Genomic DNA, 26,183 nt, shown 5'->3' with positions numbered 1-26,183 from the left:
TCCTCCTCAATTATATATAGCTAAACCTTAAGGTAGGCAGTAGGAAGGTCATTGGTAGTTACCTATCTGTTCAAACCTAAGATATATAGTTTCAAATTAGAGTCACTGACAACTGCACTTTCACACCTCTATGCCCAGTTATACATTTATGTCTGAAAGTCAGATTGGAATGCACATACTTTTCTGCAAAATGATAGAGCCACTAATGCACCCACCCACTCACTTACAATAGCTCCTAAGTATTCATTCAGATAAAGGATACATCATTTGTATTGAGGCCTACTGGGGCAGTTCTACACATACAGTTGCATTCCCGCATGCTCACTAACACTGCCCGAAAGCAGTCTATGCACCGCCTTAGACACACTTTTAGAGAGCCATAGAGATACTAAGAGTGATAGTCATATAGTAACATACTTCCTTAAATATGCAAAGAAAAGCCCAAATAAGGACTTGGACACTCATTCACATATCATTTACACTAAAAAGTCAACCATATAGAGAATTGCCACTTGAAACATGTCTCTGGTCTGCTTCAGCAGAACTCGTGTGTACAGCTTCAGTAGAAAGCCAACATTGACTTTAAAGAGTGGTTGTGAAGCCTTAAACCCATATTCTATTATTGCACCTCACCTCGAAAGTAGGTAGTAGATTAGCCATACACTGTTACCTATCTGCTCAAAACCTAACACATATACTTTCAAATTTGAGTCACTGACAACTCTACATACACACTCCTTTGCCCAGTTATACATTTAGTCTGACAGTCAGATTGCAATTCACATATCACTACCTATCTGCAAAGGTATACAATCAGTAATACACCCAGGCACTCACTAACAATAGCTCCTTGGCATTCACTTAAATATACAGATACATCACATGTATCTAGGCCTACTGGCAGCACATCTGCAGACATAGTTGCATACTCCAATACTCACCAACATAGCTGGAAAGCAGTCCATGCTGCTCCTTACATACACATTTAGAAAGCCATAAAGACACTAAGAGTGGTAGTCATATAGCCACATAATTCCTTAAACAAAGACACACTTAAATAAGAACTGAGACACTCATTGAGCTCTCTACTTAATCACTAACACTGACAACTGAATTATCTAGACAACTGCCACTTGATCATGTCTTAGGCATCCTTCTGAAGAACCTGTGTGTGCAGTTTCAATAGTAACACAAGTTCACTTTAAAAAGTGCTTCCCAGGCCTTAAACACATCTTCTATTAACAAATCATCATCTCTAAGGTAGGTAGTAATTAAGCCAAAGGCAGCCAGCTATCTGCTCAAAGCTAACACATATACTCTCAAATTTGAATGACTGCAAACCAAGCTTTCAGACCCCCCTGCCTAGTTATACATTGAGGGCCTTATTTACAAGATTTTGCTGTAGGGCAACTTTGCAGTCCTTCATGACGGGTTATTGTATGACAAAAATAAAAGTGCAGGAATGCACCGTATCTATCACATATGGCGCATTCCTGTCCTTTTACCCTGCGCTGGCACACAAAGGGCTGCCATGCGACAACGCATTCACCTTTGTGCCATGGTGCAAGGGTGTGTGTGTTGAAGGGACGATTGTTTTTATGATGGAAGGCAAACCATCCTGCACAAAAAAAATCACAAGAGGGTTTTTCCTCTTTTTATGTGTGCTGCATTCTGCTGCACACATAGAAAAAGGAAAAACGAGGGGAAATAAAGGTATTTCTCTTTGCTGCACCTCCCTTATACCTACCCTGGGAAGGCATAGGTTTTTGGCGCTCCCTCAGAGTTATGATTCTTTGTAAATCTGGGGCAGTGTCAAAAAGACATGAGTGTTCCTGTGAACGCCCACAACAACACCCATTGCACGCCCCTTTAATGCGCTGCCTGGTAAATATGGAGCGGGCCCCTGTGCCACTGGAGCATCGCAAAACGTGATGCTCCAGTGGCGCAGCTTCATTGTAAATGATGTCTTCAGTCTCACATTACAACTCACACAGCTGTCTGCAAAAGGATCCAGCCACAAATATGCCCAGATACTCACTCATAGTAGCACCTAAGTATTCACTCACATATATAGGTACATCATATGTATCTAGGCCTACTGGGAGCTCTTCTACAGACACTGTTGCATAGCTCAATACTCACTAACAGGTTCAAAGCAGTTCATGCTGCCCTTTAGATACACATTTAGAAAACCATAAATCACAAAGAATCGTAGTCATATAGCAACACACTCTCTTAAATAGCCAAACACACACTCAAATAGAGACTGAGACACTCATTCAGATATCTACTGAGTCACTAATACCAATAAGTCACCCATGTAGCAACTGCCACTTCAAACATGTCTCAGTCCTACTTCTACAGAACCTGTTTGTAGAGCTTTACTGGTAGGCCAAATTGACTTCTACAAGTGTGTTACAAACCTTAAACTCCTCTTGTATCACATACAATTCACCATTAAGTAGGCAGTAGGTAGGTCATAGGCAATGAGTTATGTATTCAAAACCTAAGACACATACTTTCAAGTTTTAGTCAGTGACATCTGCACAATGCGACAAAAGTCAGAAGAGGTACTGGTAAAAATATTAAGAAGTTTATTAAAACACTATGCTCACAGACACTCTCAGTTATTGATACAACATCCCACACACCCATTCACTCACACATACTCACTCTCACACCCATTCACTCATCTTTACACCACTCATCCATTGACTTATTCGTATAAGCACTCATAAACTCATTCACTCGCACAGCCACGTATACACCCATTTATTCACAAATAGCGTACTCACACACACTCTCAGTTAGTAATACAGGATCTTTATATCTACATTGTCACATGTAGCCTCACTCTCACACCCACTCACTCATTTATACAGCTACTACTCACTACTCACTCACCCATACATCCAGAGAGAGATTCATTCACTTGCCCATACTCCACTGACTCTCCCTCTCACTAACTTGTACACACACCTACATGCCCACTTACTTACTCACAGAGCCATTACACAGCCCCTCACACACCCACTTACTCATACATACTATCATTCATCTATTCATTCATTTTACCCATACATTCATTCTTGCTCCTCTCATTGACCCACACAGCTACTTACACACCCAATCACTCATCTATATAGTTACTTATATACCCACTCACTCACCAATGCAGACACTAACACACACATTGACCCATAGACTACTCAAGCAATTACCCATATAGCCACTGACACATCCATTCACTTACTCATACTGCGAAAATGCACCCTGTCAATCATAAAAGCACTCACAAATTACTAATTCACTCCTTTACTCATGCAGCTGCTCACACAACCACTCACTCACTGATATAGTCAATCACATACCCAATTAGTCACTCATACAGTCAGTCACACAGCCTCTCATTTATACATGCAACCACTCACACACTCATTGACTTCCCTGTGCAGCCACTTACACAGTTGTTCACTCACCCTTGTATGCACACCCACACCCACTAATTCACCCACATAGACAGTCATATATGCACTCACTCATCCATAGAGTCACTCTCCACCCTCTCACCCACTTATACAAGCACTCATACACTCACTAATACAGCTCATCACACACTCATTCATACATCCAAACATTCACCTATACGTATAAATACCTATATTTTCTAATAAGGCAGAATTAACTGCAAGAGACCCCTATAAGGTAATTTGGTCATACCATAAAATAATTCCATTCCAAATAAACTTTAAAAAATCAATATGCTACACCTGACCAAAATAACCCAAAATGGAATTAGTCAAAAATGGACAGAAATGAGCCGAAACATTAACTAACAGAAACTGACCCCGAGAGATCAAGCGGTTTAGACATTAGATACAAGAGGTTTCAGGAATGGGTCCGGAGTGCCTTGGATAGACTAGTACCAGGCAAACAACACACCGGCCTAAGGAAGGGAATGAAAGCACCATGGATCTCAGCATAACTTTTAGAACTTCAAAAACAAGCAATAAACAGCACTTGGAGAAAAAGTAGGATATTTTTGAAAAAAGGATTTATCAAACAACAATAAAAAAGTACTACCAGGTCATTAAAAAGACTAGAGTGGACGTTTTTGCTTCTAAAATAAATAATGCTGCTAATTCCTCCAAAGAACTATTGAATGTGGTAAATAGCTTATTAAACCACTAATAACTATAGCGGTCCTCCCACAATAAGAATTAATATATAATATGTTGCCCAACCTTCTTGTAGAAAAAGTAAATGCAATTCTCCTCACTCTTGGAAAAGATAATAACCCAGACAGGGTCCTGGCTACAAAAAAGAGAGAAATATGGGTGCTTCCAGAAATATTGATGTTTCCAGAAATAACATATGAAGACACTGAAAATATTTTGAAATCTTTGAAATGCAGATCTCCCCTGGATCTGATACTGCTGACATATTACTTAAAGGAGGGTAAATATTGATCTCCGGATTGTTGGACTTGTTTAACTTTTAACGCAGCGCAAGAAAAGTTCCAAAAAACTGGAAACATGCTATTGTAAACACTTTATTGAAAAAACATCGGCTGATCCTGAAATATATGAAAAATATCTGTCTATATCTCTCTTGGCGAGACCGAGCTAAACACATTAACAAGTGCATTCTTCATATTTAGAAACCAACAATGCTCTTTATCAATTTCTTAACAGTTTCTGAACAGGCAGTAGCACTGAAACTGCACTGCTTGTGGCCACAGAAGGGCTGAAAGCCATTTTAGATCAGGGTGGGACAGCTGATTTAATCCTATTGGATTGCAGCATGGCCTTTGACACCATCTCACCCCAGGTACTCATTTGAGGCTATAGAAAATTGGGCTCTCTGCATTGGCACACAGGTTGCTAATATCTTTTCTGTCTAACAGATCTATTCAGATATGGAGGGAACTACGTAGTCCAACATCTATTCTCGTGACTGTGGGGTCTCGCAAGGGTCTTCATTGAGTCTAACTTTTGAACTGTTGAATTTGTACTTTATCGAATTTGCGGAAATTATAAGTAATCACGGTTTCACCTCTACATAATATGCTGACAATACTCAGATTGTCATTTCCCTTTTCAAGAAGCAATACATTTCTAACTTTTGAACTGTTGAATTTGTACTTTATCGAATTTGCAGAAATTATAAGTAACTACGGTTTCACCTCTATATAATATGCTGACAATACTCAGATTGTCATTTCCCTTTCCCAAGAAGCAATACATTTCCCAACTGCACTCAGAGCTTGCCTTAATTATGTTATGGAGTGGATTGCAGCAAGCAGCCTTAAGCTTAACAGCGAAAAACGGAGTTGCTGGTGGTGGGATAAAAACCCTTCAAGATGGATGAAACTTAACTGGCCTTCCACATTTGGTGCACACCTCCTCCAAAATGAGAATTCATAAGCTTTGGCTTTTAGATTGATTATTAATTGAAAATAGAGACACAAGCCAAAAAATTAGCATCCACCTGTTTTGGCACATTAATAGCCCTTAGAATATTGCTTAGATGGCTACCAGAGTCATCATGTAGGCTAATAATACAAGGCTTTGTCATCTCCAGACTTGATTATGGGAATTCTTTGTATCTAGGCAGCCCAAAGTCTGTTTATAAAGACTCCAAGTCATTCAAACCAGCACAACTCAGATGCTATTGAAGATTCCTAAGCGTCAATGTACCACTACTGCCAAAGCAAGCCTTCATTGACTGCCACTACTTAAGAGAATAAACTTCAAAGTACTGTGTATGGCTCATGGAGTGATACAAAGAGGTCCTAAACTGATTCAAAATCTTCTCACTCCAAATAATCCTGCAAGAGTTTTACGGTCCAACACTCAACATCTTCTTGCAGTCCCAAGGATAAAGAGAACCAGGAGTGGTGGCAGGTCCTTCACCTTTTTAGTACCTAAACTGTGGTATGCACTACTTCTAAACTTAAGACTATCCGCATCGGAACCAGCTTTTAGGAAATTGTTACAAATATTCTTTTCTAGTTTAGAGATTTATTTGAGGATATCTGGTTGCTATAACTCTGGGAAGCCTTTTTGGTAGCCATGCACTTTAGAAATCCCTGTGAATAGAATAGAATATACTACAATCATTGCAATGTTATGTACACAATCATGCACCCTCTCATACAAACACTTCTTCACATATTGAATTAGTTACTCAACCATATACTCATTTAAACAGTCAATAACATACTATGAGACGTAAGAAAATACATTCACATTTTTACAAATGTACATTTAACATATAACATTTCTATCTTTAACTGGGCTAGGGGGTTCTAAGAAGAACCATTATTTAAACATTTTATAATATTTTTGGATTTTTTGACACTTTTGAATTTTTTGTGTTGGATTTTTTGTTTATTTCCAAACAACAAAACGTCCTTTCAAACTACAAGGACCCAAAAATAATAACTGTGCTTCAGCTTGAGAAAATAAAATTGCAGATATGTGCATTAATAGATTTAATAAGTGTAGTTACACATTGCTCACCTACACTTAGTGGAGTCCTGTAGTTGGGACAATAGATGCCAAATTTTCAGAATTCTGGAATTGTTGTTGGAACTTCAGAAAGGTGTGCTGCAGCAGATGTTCCAGCACCATCAGCAGAAGATCCTTGCTGATTTCTAGGTCTCTCCACCTCCACACGTGACAGACAGGATCCATGGATGGGCTTCAGATGTTTGTACATACTGGATGTACCGCAGGAATATTTTTTCTCTGAACCGTGGAGGGGAGAGTATGTGGCCTAATGGGCTAGGGCAGTCAATCTCAAATCTGGGGAATCGGGTTTGAGTCTCAGCAATGATGCTCAACATCCCGTGATTCTGGGCAAATCACTTAATCTCCCTGTGCCTAACACAAATGAATGTGTCCTTGTGTAACACAACTGGTGCTCATGTAAAGCGCTCTGATCCCTTCGGGTCAAGTTCACGCTATATAAATCCCACCCCCCAAAAAAGGTGTGAAAGGCCTTTTTTGCTTAAAGAGCACGAGGCCTTCGGTGCATTTACTTTCTTTGCTCCCTCCAGTATACCAAAATACTACCAGACAGTACTTTCTGTTTTTTTTGGGTGGTCCTGCTGTTCTTCCAACAGATTCTGCTCCTCCTCTTCCACATAGTCTCCTCCAGATTCCATCATCAAAAGATTGAAACTCCCCAAAGAAAAAATCTCATTCAACTTCCCATCTCCCTAAACTAAACTGTGAAAATTCACACCACACCCAATAAATTGAGCAAAGGGATGTGATCTTCCTATAATCTTCATAGAAATGTGTTACACTAATCAAATTCATTCTTTTTTGTGCCACATGAGATGCACTCTTCCTACACTGCTCCGTCTCGTCGGGGACACTAATGCCGTTAAATGTATTAAAAGGGCATTGAAAATTTATTTCAAGTGTAATTATACTATTTTATTTACTCCATGGTGAATCTGTTTACTTAAACTAACCCATAAAAGTATCTATATATATGTGCTTTACTACTCTCCCAAAACACCGCCTGATTTGCGTCCGAAAGTCCGTGACGCAACGGTGTGCGATGACGTCGCGACTCCCAAAAATATATTTTCATCAGCTGATATGCTACTTTCCATACCATAACACCATATAACTTACCTTCAAATAAACATTGTAAGTCTCAATATATGGGTTTTACTACAACCAAAACAACACCGAAGTTGCGTACTCACCATGATGGGTCAAAACGGGTACTCGACTCCTAATTTTTTTTTTTTTTAAAAGAAATGCATTTAAGAGGCTTACAGACTAGGCCTAGTTGATACTTGAAACATGTTGTTAACCCTTAAACTGCTTTTCTACTACATATAAGCCAATACTGATATATGCTATCACATACATGCCAATATTTTAGAAGACAAAAGTGGAAGTCCAGAATATGAGTGCATCTCCAGCAAACAAACACTTACTTCTATAAATTGCAAATGATACAATTGCATTTTCCCTGAAGTTCCACCTTACAAAATTATCTGGGGAAGTCGCTCAAGGAAGAATCACATGGCAAAGATACAGACACACAAGGTCACTGGAGACATTTACTCAGCGTCCTTTATGCAGCTGTAGTATAGGAGATACACTATACATTTACCCAATGAGGTAGCACTTACTAATAACCAAGTAGAAAGTACTCCAGTTGTGAGGGGTGTTGCAGAAAACAGTGTCCTTGGATAAATACGCAAGGCAGGATTCATTCTGCCAGAATGCTTGTTTGACACAAATGAAACCACAACAGGAAGCCCTTACATATATAAAACAAAGCAGGTACCCACGTTGAAGACACACTTCTGTAAAGTACTAATCATCCTAATTTTGTATGCATGGCCAAGTCAAAGCAAGTCTAATTCTTCTGTATTTCCACTGATAAAGTTACCAATAATCCATGATGGAGATGTTTGCATCATTCCATGTTTCGAATGGATTATCTCACAGATTGTCTGTTAATGAGGGGGTTCTTTTTTGTCATCTACTGCTGAGACTAAAGATTGTGTTATAAACTTTTAAAAACTAGAAGTATATAAACTTGCCTAGAAGCCCCACCCATTTTGTCCCGCCCCATTTACCTTAGCATAATGCAACGTCTTTCCACCATTTTTCCAGGATGAGGGACAACTTACATAGAGGCTACCTGAGCTCATTTCCCACCGATTTTGGACATGGTGTCTCGATGCCTAGGAACACAATTGCTTCTCCATCAAACAAAGAAGCACTTACTTCTGTAAAGTGCAAATCATCCAAGTGTGTCTTCACTGCAGTTCCACCTTCTAAAGTTATCTGTTAAAGATGTTTGAGGAACAATCACATTGGAAAGTTACAGACACACAAAGTCACTGGAGGCATTTCCCCAGTTTCCTTTATGCAGCTGAAGTGTAGGAGATCCACTATACATTCACCCAACGGGGAACCACTTACTATTAAGCCACTAAAAAGTACTCCGGTGGGTAGAGTTGCTGTACAAAATTGTGGCCCCTTCTTGCGTAAATATACAAGGGAGGCTTCATTCTGGCATGATGCTCATTTCACAGAAATTAAACCTTAACAGGTTACAATTAGGAAATATATATATATTTTTAACGTTAAAATTCACTGAAAAAAACAAATGTTTCAGGGACGTTATAGTTAGGGAATATGAATTAAAAAAATAGAAATTCACAGAAAAAACAAAGGTTACAGGGACGTTATAGTTGGAAAAAAGGGTTAAAAAAGTTTTTATTCTGAAGAAAACAAAGTTTACAGGGATGTTAAAATTAGGCTCAGATCTCACTCATGCTAAACCATAGAAATTCAGCAATTATAGTTACCTGAGCTAACTGTAACTTATACCCTCACAATGCACTGCTTATGGCCTCCCATATTACATCACTGGTAACATCACTGATGACATCGTCAAGTGAATATAAGTGTTTTTAAGAGTGTATGAGTGGTTAACATATATACTAACCTACTGCAAAATGTAGATTAGTATACTAGTTGTACTGCTTATGACTGATACGATCTCTAACATGTGTGATCTGAGTGGGTGTGTGACTGTATCAGTGTGTGAGTGGATGGGTGAGTGACTGTATGGGTGGGTGAGTGCATGCATGAGTGACTATATGGGTAAGTGAGTAGATTTCTGATTAGGTCTGTAGGTGTGTGAGAGGTTGTGACAGTGGTTGTATGGATGTGTGAGTAGGTATCTGAGTGGTTATATAAGTGTGTGAGTGAGTGCATGATTGGTTTAGTGGGTGTGCGAGTGGCTGTATGGGTATGTGAGTGAGTATATGAGTAGATGTATTGGCTTATAACAGTAGCCGCTTGTTGAGGGAGTGCCGTGGGGTGGTGAGGCAGGGGAGGACTAGGGTGGGGGTAATAAACTACAGCTCACGCGGCCGACCAGAGTAATGTAAGTAAATAAATAAATAAAACAAATTTCATTTTGCGCGCAGAAACGCCAAATGCATTTCCGTGCGCGCAATGAAATTCGTATTATTTATTTATTTACTTACATTACTCTGGTCGGATGTGAGCTGGAGTTTTCTATCCCCACCTTGCCCCTCCCTCGCCCCACCCCACGGCACTCCCTCCATGAGCTGCTACTGGTATATAAGCAGGTATCTGAGTAGCTGTGTGGCTGAGTGTGTGGGTATGTGAGTGAGTGGCAATGTCAGTGAGTGAGTGTGTGTGTCAGTGACTGTATGGGTGAGTGAGTAGCTATAGGAGTGACTGTAAGGGTGTGTGAGTGTGTGTCTGAATGGCTATATGAGTGAGTGACTGGGTGTGTAAGTGGCTGTTTGAATGAGTGTTTGGTTGAGTGAGTTGAATGAATGAATGAATGAATCTGAGTTTTATATAGCGCATAGTTATCCTAGGGCATCCCAGCGCTTGTCCAGAGTGACAACCATAAAGAGCAGGCAGGTTCAGCAGCGTCAGGCAGGGAAAAGATAAGTTTTAAGAAGTTTACGGAACCGCAGAATACAGTTCTCTGAGCGCAAACTTAGAGGAAGTCCGTTCCACAGAATGGCTATGTTGACCGAGAATCTTCGCCCACCAGCTCGGGCCCTTTTCACCCTGGGAATTTGAAGCAAATGTTTCTGGTCAGAACGCAAGGCCCTGTTAACCTTATAAGGCACAGCTAAATTCCCCAGGATAGGAGGTCCCTTCCCCTGAAGAATTTTATGCGCAGTGCAAAGAGCCTTGAATTTGACCCTTTCCCGCACCGGAAGCCAATGCAGGGCCTTCAATGCAGGTTTAGCTGACTGCATCTTTGATGTATTCATAAGCAGCCTAGCAGCAGCATTTTGAACCCGCTGGAGTTTATTAAACGTAACTTCAGGGGCACCTAAAAAAATAGTGTTACTGTAATCTAATCTCGATACAATAAGCCCCTGAATAAGTAGCTTCCTAGATGTCCAAGGGAGCAAGGGAAGCACTTTACGAGCTGAACGGAGAAGACCAAAACAAACTCCTGCCGTTTTTTTTGCCTGGGTCCTGAAAGAAAGATCTTGTTCAAGCCAGATCCCTAGACTTTTAATCTCTTCTTTAGGACTCGGGAAAGCTCCTAAACAGCTAGGCCAGATAGTCGAAGGGAGAGAGGGAATTTTGTGTCCTAACAATATTAATTCGGTTTTTGAACCATTCAACTTTAAGGCTGAATCACACATCCAGGTGTGGACTTTGGACATACAGGAGTGCAGCAAATCTGGGTTATCTACAAGTTGGGATAAGGCGACCACCAGCTGAGTATCGTCAGCATAGCTGACGATTTTAATCCCAAAAGGAGCTACCACATCCTCCAGGGGGGCCATATATACATTAAACAATGTGGGGCTAAGGGAAGAGCCCTGTGGCACCCCACATTGGAGGGGGATCGACACCGACCGTTCACTGCCTTCCCAAACCTGGTACGTCCGTTCACAGAGAAATGACGTAAGCCATTTCAGAGCCACACCAGCAACCCCTATATCTTGGTTGGTGTATGAACGGTTATACTGGAGAGTGAATGACTGGGTTAATGACTATGTGGGTGAGTAAACAGATAAGGGAGTTCTTGAATGGATGTGTGAATGGGTTTTCAAGTATTGTGTGGGTGTGTGAGGGAGTGTGTGAGTGCATGTATGTGTGAGTGAGTGGCTGTGGTAAAAGTCTGTATGGGTGTGTGAGTAGCTATATAGGTGAATGAGTCTGATTGTGAGTAGCTGTTTGTGAGTATGTGACTCTCTGAGTGACTGTATGGGTAAGAGACTTGTTGTATGAGTACTTTATGTGTGAGTGAGTTATGCGAGTGCCTGTATTAGTGAGTGAGTTTGTCAGATAGAGAGGCATCCTTGCTCCTTTACTGTTCTCCCTCTATAGCAATAGAGTGGAAGCAGTTTTAGCAGGGAGCCCCAGAGATGTCCTGTATATTGGAGCATCGCCGCTTTTCATCCTCCTCTACGCAGATAATGCACTGCTAATTGCCCGGGCTGGTAGAGCACTGCAGAGTCTCATGTGATTATATATCTTTTATGAACGAGCTGAATCTCCAGGTGAATGGCTCAAAGACCTTCACACTCATTTCTGGTTCACACCCAAAGAAGCGCCCAGTATCCCACATTGATATCCGAAGGATTGAGGTGACAGAGACCTTTTCATACTTAGCTTTACTTTTTGATGCCAAATTCTCTTTGAAACAGATGGTTTCCAATATGGCCCTTATGTTGGAAAGCTGTATATTGTTTATTTTTAACTTTATAAAGATATTAGTTCGAAATCCAGAGATTTTAGAAGTATATGTAACCAAATCTATTTCCACGGCTTCTTATGGGGCCGCAGTGTGGGGTATGATGGATATAGACCAGATTTTGTGAGTTGAGGATGCCTGTATTAAAAGGCTGTTAGCTCCACCTACCAGTTGCTGTACTTTTATTTCTCATAGTGAGTTGGGCATACCATACATTACAGATATGATTAAGATACCACCAACTCTACTTTGATTATCAATATGGAGAAGGGAGACCATCATGCTTGACAGCAGGCAGAGAAACAGAGGAAGGCTCCGCTTTCAGCAAGCAAGAGCATTTTCACTGCTCTCGCTTGCTGAAAGCGGAGTGTTTGCTGTCGCTTGGTGGGAGCAGTTGAAGCTCCCACCAACCGTCAAGACACAGTAAACAGCTATGTCCGTAGCAGAAGCCTGCCCTGGACGGTGGGGGTTCCCAAGACCATCTATGACTTCAGAAGGAGGGCCCCATCCTTTGATTCAATAGGGTCTGCCCCAGGGAGGTGGTGGTCGCTGGGGCTTAGAACTACCTGGGAGGAGGGCCATATGACCCCCCTCCTATTTTAAAACTGCATTTTGCCCCGGGGAGGTGGTGGTCCCCACGGGGGTCCATGAGACCCCCAAAACAAAAAAATAGCACTGGGGAGGTTGTGTTTCCGTGGGCATGAGGACCCTCCATTTCTTTCCAATGAGCCCAGGGAGTTGGTGGTCCCTGGGGCAGAAAGAGGGGGCCTCATGCACCCCGTACTTACATTTTATGTAAGCTTGCATGCCCCTGGACCTGGCCCACCCAGGGGCTAAATATTAGAAAAGCTCAGGGAGCCCATGCTTTTTTTCAATCTTTTAGCCGGAGCCATGGCTCCAGCATCGCTTCTGCCGAATTTCTTTTTAGAAAACAGTTTTTTTCCCTGGCGGGATCAGGTGTGCCTAGTGGGGGTCAGTGTAGTCCTACCATGCCCCATTCTCTTTTTATTATGTTTTTTCTGGGACTCAGATTAAGCTGAGTCCCAAGATGGCTGCCAACATCTAATGGTTTGAAGTGTTGGCAGCCCATCAGATGGATCTACATCCCTATATATATATATATATATATATATATATATATATATATATTACCTACTGGCGGTCGCCAGTAGGTAGTTATAGTTAGGACCACGTTTCCATAGGAAAACCTCAACATTCTATTTTGAATAACTTTGGCGCCGGTCGACGAATCCTCGCGAATTTCTCAAAATAGGTGGGGCGCTACGCTCCGCTCCTACCCTGAAAGTCTCGGGGGGATCCGTCAAGCGGGGGCTGAGATAAAAGGGGGGTCCCAAAACGCGTTTTTCCCATGCATTTTTCCATAGGACCTTTAGAACGACCTACAGCCCGAACGGCTGAACAGAATTACTAGAAATTTGGCAGAGAGGTAGTCCCTAGGTCAAGGAAGTGCCTTTTGTAGGTTTGGTGTAAATCAGTTCAGTAGATTCTGAGAAAATAGCCTTTAAATCAATATATATATCTGAGCCAGCTTACGGTACGCTTACCGTACGCTTACGGTAAGCGTACGGTGGCGTGCGCGAGCGCGATTCTGATTGGCTCTTAGATCTTAGTAAACATTCGAATCGGCCGAAACCAGGAAGCGGCGGCCGCCATTTTGTGTATTTCACTCTGAAAAAAAAGAGTGAAAACAAAGAAAGGGGGCAATGAGGAGAGTTACAGACCCCCTAACAATTGTAAGGGGGTCAAAGAAGGACAGAAAAGTACAAAAAAAACATTTATTGATTTTAAAAAAAATCACGGGGTACGCGTACGGTAAGCTTACGGTAAGCGTACGGTAGAAAAAAAAAAAAAAAAAAAATGAAAATCAGATTTAAGTGTTTAGATATTAGGGGGCTCTAAAAAGAGCCGTTGTGTTTATGAAATGATTTTTTAGTGGTACCTACAAGTAAGTACCGATGCAGAGTCTAAGGTTCAAGAGGAAGACTCTGTTCCCTTCATCATTGAAGTGCACACCATCTCCTCTATAAATGTCTTGCATGTCATAACGCAAGTTGTTGTGGTAAATGGCACCCATACCATAGTCACGGAGGAAAGCAGAAACAGATTTGTTGACGTGCTTTCTTGCTTTGTCATCGCACCGCGTGCCCACCGTGCGTGCACGGCACTAACTGCGTAAAGTGGGCGCGCGGTGCGCGAAGCGCACCGCGTGCTCACTGTGCGCGCACGGTGCGCGAAGCGCACCGTGCGCGCACGGAACGAACTGCGTTAAGTGGGCGCGCACGCCACGAATGGCGTAAAGTAACTTAGCATTTAAAAAACCGTACAAATTCACTGAAAAAACCATAGGTTTCACACACGTTATAGTTAGGAATTAGCATTTGAAAAACCTTGCAAATTCACTGAAAAAACCATAGGTTTCACACATGTTATAGTTAGCGGAAATTTTACTGATAAAAAACCAATGAAATTCCCCCGTTATAGTTAGTGCAGGCAACTATAACTCACGCGACCGCAATCTTCTGCTGATGACATATGTGTCTTTATGAAAAAAAATATTTGTAATATATGTATAGCTAAAATTTAATGGAAGAAGACATGGGCAAATAAGTGTCTAAATACAGTATTAGCATCAGCAGAGGATTGCGGTCGCGTGAGTTATAGTTGCCTGCACTAACTATAACGGGGGAATTTCATTGGTTTTTTATCAGTAAAATTTCTGCTAACTATAACATGTGTGAAACCTATGGTTTTTTCAGTGAATTTGCAAGGTTTTTCAAATGCTAATTCCTAACTATAACGTGTGTGAAACCTATGGTTTTTTCAGTGAATATATATTCACTTAAAAAACCATAGGTTTCACACATGTTATAGTTAGCTGGACATTTCACTCGTAAAAAACCAATGAAATTCCCCCGTTATAGTTACTGCAGGCAACTATAACTCACGCGACCGCAATCCTCTGCTGATGACGTCAGATATTACATCACTGATGACATATGTGTCTTTATGAAAAATAAATATTTGTAATATATGTATAGCTAAAGATTAATGGAAGAAGACATGGGTAAATAAGTGTCTAAATACAGTGATGTAATATCTGACGTTATCAGCAGAGGATTGCGGTCGCGTGAGTTATAGTTGCCTGCAGAACTATAACGGGGGAATTTCATTGGTTTTTTACGAGTGAAATGTCCAGCTAACTATAACATGTGTGAAACCTATGGTTTTTTAAGTGAATTTGCAAGGTTTTTTAAATGCTAATTCGTAACTATAACGTGTGTGAAACCTATGGTTTTTTCAGTGAATTTGTACGGTTTTTTAAATGCTAAGTTATGCATTTATTAATTTTTTTTATTTCAGGTTTTCCACCGTGCGCGCACCGTGAATTATTTATTTATTTTTTAAATCGCGAGGTGCGTGGTCAGAGAGGGTTAAAGTGGCACCAATTAATGCCTTTGGTGAAAACCTTTCTACATCTCCCACAGCCTAACCTTATTATTGTGCACTGTGGTGGAAATGACCTAGGCACTTTAACTGGTGTAGGTCTGGAAATGCTTATTAAGGACACCTTTCTGCAATTGATGTTGCTTTTTCCTCATTCTGCCTTTGTATATTCTAACATATGCCAAAGGCAAAAGTGGAACTGGTCCAACCAATTTTGTCCGCAGATTGACAAAGCAAGAAAGCACGTCAACAAATCTGTTTCTGCTTTCCTCAGAGACTATGGTATGGGTTCTATATACCACAACAACTTGCGTTACAACATGCAAGACATTTATAGAGGAGACGGTGTACATTTCAATGATGAAGTTAACAGAGTCTTCCTCTTGAACTTTAGACTCTGCATCGGTACTTACTTGTAGGTACCGAAAAACACTCAATAAACACAAGGGCTCTTTTTAGAGCCACCTAATATCTAAACACTTAAATTTGGTTTTTTCTTCTTTTTTTTTTATTTTCTACCGTACGCGTACGGTAAGATTACCGTACGCGCATCCCGCGATTTAAAAAAAAAAAAAAATGTCTTTTTCATACTTTTATGGCCTTCTTGGACCCCCTGACAAACGCTAGGGGGTCTGCAACTCTCTTCGTTGCCCCCTTTCCACGTTCTCCTCCTTTTTTTATCACTGTGAGACACACAAAATGGAGGCCGACACTTCCTGATTTCGACCGATTCGAATGATTACAGTCATGTAACCACCAATCAGAATTGAGCTCGCGCATGGCACCGTACGCGTACGGTAAGCTTACCGTAAGCGCTCGTAGCGCGCCTATAGATATATATATATTGATTTTAATGCTATTTTCTCAGCAAATACTGAACACATTTACACCAGACCTACAAAAGGCACATCCCTGACCTGAGGACTACCTCTCTGCCAAATTTCAAGTAATTCTGTTCTGCCGTTCGGGCTGTAGCTTGGACTAAAGGTCCTATGGAAAAATGCATGGGGAAAACACGTTTTGGGACCCCCCCTTTTTCTCAGCCCCTGCTTGACGAATCCCCCCAAGACTTTCAGGGTAGGAGCGGAGCGCCCCACCTATTTTGAAAATTTCGCCAGGATTCGTCAATCGGCGCCAAAGTTATTCAAAATAGAATGTTGCGGGTTTCCTATGGAAACACGGTCCTAACTATAACTACCTACTGGCGACCGCCAGTAGGTAATATATATATATATATATATATATATATTCCAATACGTGTGCTCTGCACTTGAAGGTGCACTCGGTGAACTGCAATCTGTTCGTTAGGGCACTGTCAGCACTTCAACCTCGAGTGTTTGCCTGACGCGTTTCGGATGATTCCTTCCTCATAGGCTCACTCCAATGATTTGCTATCAGCTGACACTCATTTAAATGCTCCAATGAGCTTCTTCACCTTTTCCCAACGCCTGCTGGGACTTGTAGTGTCAGCCGCCGCCTCTTGTTCAGATGAGATTAGGTAAGTGTATAGTCCTTCAGCACGATTGCGCCGTGATGTGCCGCTGATGCCCATATTAAATTCAGTCCCCCACAACTGGCGACGACATGATTTGCGCGCCGTGGCCCCCTTTAGCAATCCTGGGGTGGTGCTACCTTCCTACGCCTGAGCAGGCGCGACAATATTCCAATACGTGTGCTCTGCACTTGAAGGTGCACTCGGTGAACTGCAATCTGTTCGTTAGGGCACTGTCAGCACTTCAACCTCGAGTGTTTGCCTGACGCGTTTCGGATGATTCCTTCCTCATAGGCTCACTCCAATGATTTGCTATCAGCTGACACTCATTTAAATGCTCCAATGAGCTTCTTCACCTTTTCCCAACGCCTGCTGGGACTTGTAGTGTCAGCCGCCGCCTCTTGCTCAGATGAGATTAGGTAAGTGTATAGTCCTTCAGCACGATTGCGCCGTGATGTGCCGCTGATGCCCATATTAAATTCAGTCCCCCACAACTGGCGACGACATGATTTGCGCGCCGTGGCCCCCTTTGGCAATCCTGGGGTGGTGCTACCTTCCTACGCCTGAGCAGGCACGACAATATTCCAATACGTGTGCTCTGCACTTGAAGGTGCACTCGGTGAACTGCAATCTGTTCGTTAGGGCACTGTCAGCACTTCAACCTCGAGTGTTTGCCTGACGCGTTTCGGATGATTCCTTCCTCATAGGCTCACTCCAATGATTTGCTATCAGCTGACACTCATTTAAATGCTCCAATGAGCTTCTTCACCTTTTCCCAACGCCTGCTGGGACTTGTAGTGTCAGCCGTCGCCTCTTGCTCAGATGAGATTAGGTAAGTGTATAGTCCTTCAGCACGATTGCGCCGTGATGTGCCGCTGATGCCCATATTAAATTCAGTCCCCCACAACTGGCGACGACATGATTTGCGCGCCGTGGCCCCCTTTGGCAATCCTGGGGTGGTGCTACCTTCCTACGCCTGAGCAGGCGCGACAATATTCCAATACGTGTGCTCTGCACTTGAAGGTGCACTCGGTGAACTGCAATCTGTTCGTTAGGGCACTGTCAGCACTTCAACCTCGAGTGTTTGCCTGACGCGTTTCGGATGATTCCTTCCTCATAGGCTCACTCCAATGATTTGCTATCAGCTGACACTCATTTAAATGCTCCAATGAGCTTCTTCACCTTTTCCCAACGCCTGCTGGGACTTGTAGTGTCAGCCGCCGCCTCTTGCTCAGATGAGATTAGGTAAGTGTATAGTCCTTCAGCACGATTGCGCCGTGATGTGCCGCTGATGCCCATATTAAATTCAGTCCCCCACAACTGGCGACGACATGATTTACGCGCCGTGGCCCCCTCTGGCAATCCTGGGGTGGTGCTACCTTCCTACGCCTGAGCAGGCGCGACAATATTCCAATACGTGTGCTCTGCACTTGAAGGTGCACTCGGTGAACAGCAATCTGTTCGTTAGGGCACTGTCAGCACTTCAACCTCGAGTGTTTGCCTGACGCGTTTCGGATGATTCCTTCCTCATAGGCTCACTCCAATGATTTGCTATCAGCTGACACTCATTTAAATGCTCCAATGAGCTTCTTCACCTTTTCCCAACGCCTGCTGGGACTTGTAGTGTCAGCCGCCGCCTCTTGCTCAGATGAGATTAGGTAAGTGTATAGTCCTTCAGCACGATTGCGCCGTGATGTGCCGCTGATGCCCATATTAAATTCAGTCCCCCACAACTGGCGACGACATGATTTGCGCGCCGTGGCCCCCTCTGGCAATCCTGGGGTGGTGCTACCTTCCTACGCCTGAGCAGGCGCGACAATATTCCAATACGTGTGCTCTGCACTTGAAGGTGCACTCGGTGAACTGCAATCTGTTCGTTAGGGCACTGTCAGCACTTCAACCTCGAGTGTTTGCCTGACGCGTTTCGGATGATTCCTTCCTCATAGGCTCACTCCAATGATTTGCTATCAGCTGACACTCATTTAAATGCTCCAATGAGCTTCTTCACCTTTTCCCAACGCCTGCTGGAACTTGTAGTGTCAGCCGCCGCCTCTTGCTCAGATGAGATTAGGTAAGTGTATAGTCCTTCAGCACGATTGCGCCGTGATGTGCCGCTGATGCCCATATTAAATTCAGACCCCCACAACTGGCGACGACATGATTTGCGCGCCGTGGCCCCCTTTGGCAATCCTGGGGTGGTGCTACCTTCTTACGCCTGAGCAGGCACGACAATATTCCAATACCTGTGCTCTGCACTTGAAGGTGCACTCGGTGAACTGCAATCTGTTCGTTAGGGCACTGTCAGCACTTCAACCTCGAGTGTTTGCCTGACGCGTTTCGGATGATTCCTTCCTCATAGGCTCACTCCAATGATTTGCTATCAGCTGACACTCATTTAAATGCTCCAATGAGCTTCTTCACCTTTTCCCAATGCCTGCTGGGACTTGTAGTGTCAGCCGCCGCCTCTTGCTCAGATGAGATTAGGTAAGTGTATAGTCCTTCAGCACGATTGCGCCGTGATGTGCCGCTGATGCCCATATTAAATTCAGTCCCCCACAACTGGCGACGACATGATTTGCGCGCCGTGGCCCCCTTTGGCAATCCTGGGGTGGTGCTACCTTCCTACGCCTGAGCAGGCACGACAATATTCCAATACGTGTGCTCTGCACTTGAAGGTGCACTCGGTGAACTGCAATCTGTTCGTTAGGGCACTGTCAGCACTTCAACCTCGAGTGTTTGCCTGACGCGTTTCGGATGATTCCTTCCTCATAGGCTCACTCCAATGATTTGCTATCAGCTGACACTCATTTAAATGCTCCAATGAGCTTCTTCACCTTTTCCCAACGCCTGCTGGGACTTGTAGTGTCAGCCGCCGCCTCTTGCTCAGATGAGATTAGGTAAGTGTATAGTCCTTCAGCACGATTGCGCCGTGATGTGCCGCTGATGCCCATATTAAATTCAGTCCCCCACAACTGGCGACGACATGATTTGCGCGCCGTGGCCCCCTTTGGCAATCCTGGGGTGGTGCTACCTTCCTACGCCTGAGCAGGCGCGACAATATTCCAATAGGTGTGCTCTGCACTTGAAGGTGCACTCGGTGAACTGCAATCTGTTCGTTAGGGCACTGTCAGCACTTCAACCTCGAGTGTTTGCCTGACGCGTTTCGGATGATTCCTTCCTCATAGGCTCACTCCAATGATTTGCTATCAGCTGACACTCATTTAAATGCTCCAATGAGCTTCTTCACCTTTTCCAAACGCCTGCTGGGACTTGTAGTGTCAGCCGCCGCCTCTTGTTCAGATGAGATTAGGTAAGTGTATAGTCCTTCAGCACGATTGCGCCGTGATGTGCCGCTGATGCCCATATTAAATTCAGTCCCCCACAACTGGCGACGACATGATTTGCGCGCCGTGGCCCCCTTTGGCAATCCTGGGGGGGTGCTACCTTCCTACGCCTGAGCAGGCGCGACAATATTCCAATACGTGTGCTCTGCACTTGAAGGTGCACTCGGTGAACTGCAATCTGTTTGTTAGGGCACTGTCAGCACTTCAACCTCGAGTGTTTGCCTGACGCGTTTCGGATGATTGCTTCCTCATAGGCTCACTCCAATGATTTGCTATCAGCTGACACTCATTTAAATGCTCCAATGAGCTTCTTCACCTTTTCCCAACGCCTGCTGGGACTTGTAGTGTCAGCCGCCGCCTCTTGCTCAGATGAGATTAGGTAAGTGTATAGTCCTTCAGCACGATTGCGCCGTGATGTGCCGCTGATGCCCATATTAAATTCAGTCCCCCACAACTGGCGACGACATGATTTGCGCGCCGTGGCCCCCTTTGGTAATCCTGGGGTGGTGCTACCTTCCTACGCCTGAGCAGGCACGACAATATTCCAATACGTGTGCTCTGCACTTGAAGGTGCACTCGGTGAACTGCAATCTGTTCGTTAGGGCACTGTCAGCACTTCAACCTCGAGTGTTTGCCTGACGCGTTTCGGATGATTCCTTCCTCATAGGCTCACTCCAATGATTTGCTATCAGCTGACACTCATTTAAATGCTCCAATGAGCTTCTTCACCTTTTCCCAACGCCTGCTGGGACTTGTAGTGTCAGCCGCCGCCTCTTGCTCAGATGAGATTAGGTAAGTGTATAGTCCTTCAGCACGATTGCGCCGTGATGTGCCGCTGATGCCCATATTAAATTCAGTCCCCCACAACTGGCGACGACATGATTTGCGCGCCGTGGCCCCCTTTGGCAATCCTGGGGTGGTGCTACCTTCCTACGCCTGAGCAGGCGCGACAATATTCCAATACGTGTGCTCTGCACTTGAAGGTGCACTCGGTGAACTGCAATCTGTTCGTTAGGGCACTGTCAGCACTTCAACCTCGAGTGTTTGCCTGACGCGTTTCGGATGATTCCTTCCTCATAGGCTCACTCCAATGATTTGCTATCAGCTGACACTCATTTAAATGCTCCAATGAGCTTCTTCACCTTTTCCCAACGCCTGCTGGGACTTGTAGTGTCAGCCGCCGCCTCTTGCTCAGATGAGATTAGGTAAGTGTATAGTCCTTCAGCACGATTGCGCCGTGATGTGCCGCTGATGCCCATATTAAATTCAGTCCCCCACAACTGGCGACGACATGATTTACGCGCCGTGGCCCCCTCTGGCAATCCTGGGGTGGTGCTACCTTCCTACGCCTGAGCAGGCGCGACAATATTCCAATACGTGTGCTCTGCACTTGAAGGTGCACTCGGTGAACAGCAATCTGTTCGTTAGGGCACTGTCAGCACTTCAACCTCGAGTGTTTGCCTGACGCGTTTCGGATGATTCCTTCCTCATAGGCTCACTCCAATGATTTGCTATCAGCTGACACTCATTTAAATGCTCCAATGAGCTTCTTCACCTTTTCCCAACGCCTGCTGGGACTTGTAGTGTCAGCCGCCGCCTCTTGCTCAGATGAGATTAGGTAAGTGTATAGTCCTTCAGCACGATTGCGCCGTGATGTGCCGCTGATGCCCATATTAAATTCAGTCCCCCACAACTGGCGACGACATGATTTGCGCGCCGTGGCCCCCTTTGGCAATCCTGGGGTGGTGCTACCTTCCTACGCCTGAGCAGGCGCGACAATATTCCAATACGTGTGCTCTGCACTTGAAGGTGCACTCGGTGAACTGCAATCTGTTCGTTAGGGCACTGTCAGCACTTCAACCTCGAGTGTTTGCCTGACGTGTTTCGGATGATTCCTTCCTCATAGGCTCACTCCAATGATTTGCTATCAGCTGACACTCATTTAAATGCTCCAATGAGCTTCTTCACCTTCTCCCAACGCCTGCTGGGACTTGTAGTGTCAGCCGCCGCCTCTTGCTCAGATGAGATTAGGTAAGTGTATAGTCCTTCAGCACGATTGCGCCGTGATGTGCCGCTGATGCCCATATTAAATTCAGTCCCCCACAACTGGCGACGACATGATTTGCGCGCCGTGGCCCCCTTTGGCAATCCTGGGGTGGTGCTACCTTCCTACGCCTGAGCAGGCGCGACAATATTCCAATACGTGTGCTCTGCACTTGAAGGTGCACTCGGTGAACTGCAATCTGTTCGTTAGGGCACTGTCAGCACTTCAACCTCGAGTGTTTGCCTGACGCGTTTCGGATGATTCCTTCCTCATAGGCTCACTCCAATGATTTGCTATCAGCTGACACTCATTTAAATGCTCCAATGAGCTTCTTCACCTTTTCCCAACGCCTGCTGGGACTTGTAGTGTCAGCCGCCGCCTCTTGCTCAGATGAGATTAGGTAAGTGTATAGTCCTTCAGCACGATTGCGCCGTGATGTGCCGCTGATGCCCATATTAAATTCAGTCCCCCACAACTGGCGACGACATGATTTGCGCGCCGTGGCCCCCTTTGGCAATCCTGGGGAGGTGCTACCTTCCTACGCCTGAGCAGGCGCGACAATATTCCAATACGTGTGCTCTGCACTTGAAGGTGCACTCGGTGAACTGCAATCTGTTCGTTAGGGCACTGTCAGCACTTCAACCTCGAGTGTTTGCCTGACGCGTTTCGGATGATTCCTTCCTCATAGGCTCACTCCAATGATTTGCTATCAGCTGACACTCATTTAAATGCTCCAATGAGCTTCTTCACCTTTTCCCAACGCCTGCTGGGACTTGTAGTGTCAGCCACCGCCTCTTGCTCAGATGATGAGATTAGGTAAGTGTATAGTCCTTCAGCACGATTGCGCCGTGATGTGCCGCTGATGCCCATATTAAATTCAGTCCCCCACAACTGGCGACGACATGATTTGCGCGCCCTGGCCCCCTTTGGCAATCCTGGGGTGGTGCTACCTTCCTACGCCTGAGCAGGCGCGACAATATTCCAATACGTGTGCTCTGCACTTGAAGGTGCACTCGGTGAACTGCAATCTGTTCGTTAGGGCACTGTCAGCACTTCAACCTCGAGTGTTTGCCTGACGCCTTTCGGATGATTCCTTCCTCATAGGCTCACTCCAATGATTTGCTATCAGCTGACACTCATTTAAATGCTCCAATGAGCTTCTTCACCTTTTCCCAACGCCTGCTGGGACTTGTAGTGTCAGCCGCCGCCTCTTGCTCAGATGAGATTAGGTAAGTGTATAGTCCTTCAGCACGATTGCGCCGTGATGTGCCGCTGATGCCCATATTAAATTCAGTCCCCCACAACTGGCGACGACATGATTTGCGCGCCGTGGCCCCCTTTGGCAATCCTGGGGTGGTGCTACCTTCCTACGCCTGAGCAGGCGCGACAATATTCCAATAGGTGTGCTCTGCACTTGAAGGTGCACTCGGTGAACTGCAATCTGTTCGTTAGGGCACTGTCAGCACTTCAACCTCGAGTGTTTGCCTGACGCGTTTCGGATGATTCCTTCCTCATAGGCTCACTCCAATGATTTGCTATCAGCTGACACTCATTTAAATGCTCCAATGAGCTTCTTCACCTTTTCCCAACGCCTGCTGGGACTTGTAGTGTCAGCCGCCGCCTCTTGCTCAGATGAAATTAGGTAAGTGTATAGTCCTTCAGCACGATTGCGCCGTGATGTGCCGCTGATGCCCATATTAAATTCAGTCCCCCACAACTGGCGACGACATGATTTGCGCGCCGTGGCCCCCTTTGGCAATCCTGGGGTGGTGCTACCTTCCTACGCCTGAGCAGGCACGACAATATTCCAATACGTGTGCTCTGCACTTGAAGGTGCACTCGGTGAACTGCAATCTGTTCGTTAGGGCACTGTCAGCACTTCAACCTCGAGTGTTTGCCTGACGTGTTTCGGATGATTCCTTCCTCATAGGCTCACTCCAATGATTTGCTATCAGCTGACACTCATTTAAATGCTCCAATGAGCTTCTTCACCTTTTCCCAACGCCTGCTGGGACTTGTAGTGTCAGCCGCCGCCTCTTGCTCAGATGAGATTAGGTAAGTGTATAGTCCTTCAGCACGATTGCGCCGTGATGTGCCGCTGATGCCCATATTAAATTCAGTCCCCCACAACTGGCGACGACATGATTTGCGCACCGTGGCCCCCTTTGGCAATCCTGGGGTGGTGCTACCTTCCTACGCCTGAGTAGGCGCGACAATATTCCAATACGTGTGCTCTGCACTTGAAGGTGCACTCGGTGAACTGCAATCTGTTCGTTAGGGCACTGTCAGCACTTCAACCTCGAGTGTTTGCCTGACGCGTTTCGGATGATTCCTTCCTCATAGGCTCACTCCAATGATTTGCTATCAGCTGACACTCATTTAAATGCTCCAATGAGCTTCTTCACCTTTTCCCAATGCCTGCTGGGACTTGTAGTGTCAGCCGCCGCCTCTTGCTCAGATGAGATTAGGTAAGTGTATAGTCCTTCAGCACGATTGCGCCGTGATGTGCCGCTGATGCCCATATTAAATTCAGTCCCCCACAACTGGCGACGACATGATTTGCGCGCCGTGGCCCCCTTTGGCAATCCTGGGGTGGTGCTACCTTCCTACGCCTGAGCAGGCGCGACAATATTCCAATACGTGTGCTCTGCACTTGAAGGTGCACTCGGTGAACTGCAATCTGTTCGTTAGGGCACTGTCAGCACTTCAACCTCGAGTGTTTGCCTGACGCGTTTCGGATGATTCCTTCCTCATAGGCTCACTCCAATGATTTGCTATCAGCTGACACTCATTTAAATGCTCCAATGAGCTTCTTCACCTTTTCCCAACGCCTGCTGGGACTTGTAGTGTCAGCCGCCGCCTCTTGCTCAGATGAGATTAGGTAAGTGTATAGTCCTTCAGCACGATTGCGCCGTGATGTGCCGCTGATGCCCATATTAAATTCAGTCCCCCACGACTGGCGACGACATGATTTGCGCGCCGTGGCCCCCTTTGGCAATCCTGGGGTGGTGCTACCTTCCTACGCCTGAGCAGGCGCGACAATATTCCAATACGTGTGCTCTGCACTTGAAGGTGCACTCGGTGAACTGCAATCTGTTCGTTAGGGCACTGTCAGCACTTCAACCTCGAGTGTTTGCCTGACGCGTTTCGGATGATTCCTTCCTCATAGGCTCACTCCAATGATTTGCTATCAGCTGACACTCATTTAAATGCTCCAATGAGCTTCTTCACCTTTTCCCAACGCCTGCTGGGACTTGTAGTGTCAGCCGCCGCCTCTTGCTCAGATGAGATTAGGTAAGTGTATAGTCCTTCAGCACGATTGCGCCGTGATGTGCCGCTGATGCCCATATTAAATTCAGTCCCCCACAACTGGCGACGACATGATTTACGCGCCGTGGCCCCCTCTGGCAATCCTGGGGTGGTGCTACCTTCCTACGCCTGAGCAGGCGCGACAATATTCCAATACGTGTGCTCTGCACTTGAAGGTGCACTCGGTGAACAGCAATCTGTTCGTTAGGGCACTGTCAGCACTTCAACCTCGAGTGTTTGCCTGACGCGTTTCGGATGATTCCTTCCTCATAGGCTC

The sequence above is a fragment of the Triturus cristatus genome, chromosome 5_2 (genome assembly GCF_964204655.1).
Source record: "Triturus cristatus chromosome 5_2, aTriCri1.1, whole genome shotgun sequence".
In the NCBI taxonomy this organism is placed as follows: domain Eukaryota; kingdom Metazoa; phylum Chordata; class Amphibia; order Caudata; family Salamandridae; genus Triturus; species Triturus cristatus.
This window is presented reverse-complemented; position numbering follows the sequence as displayed.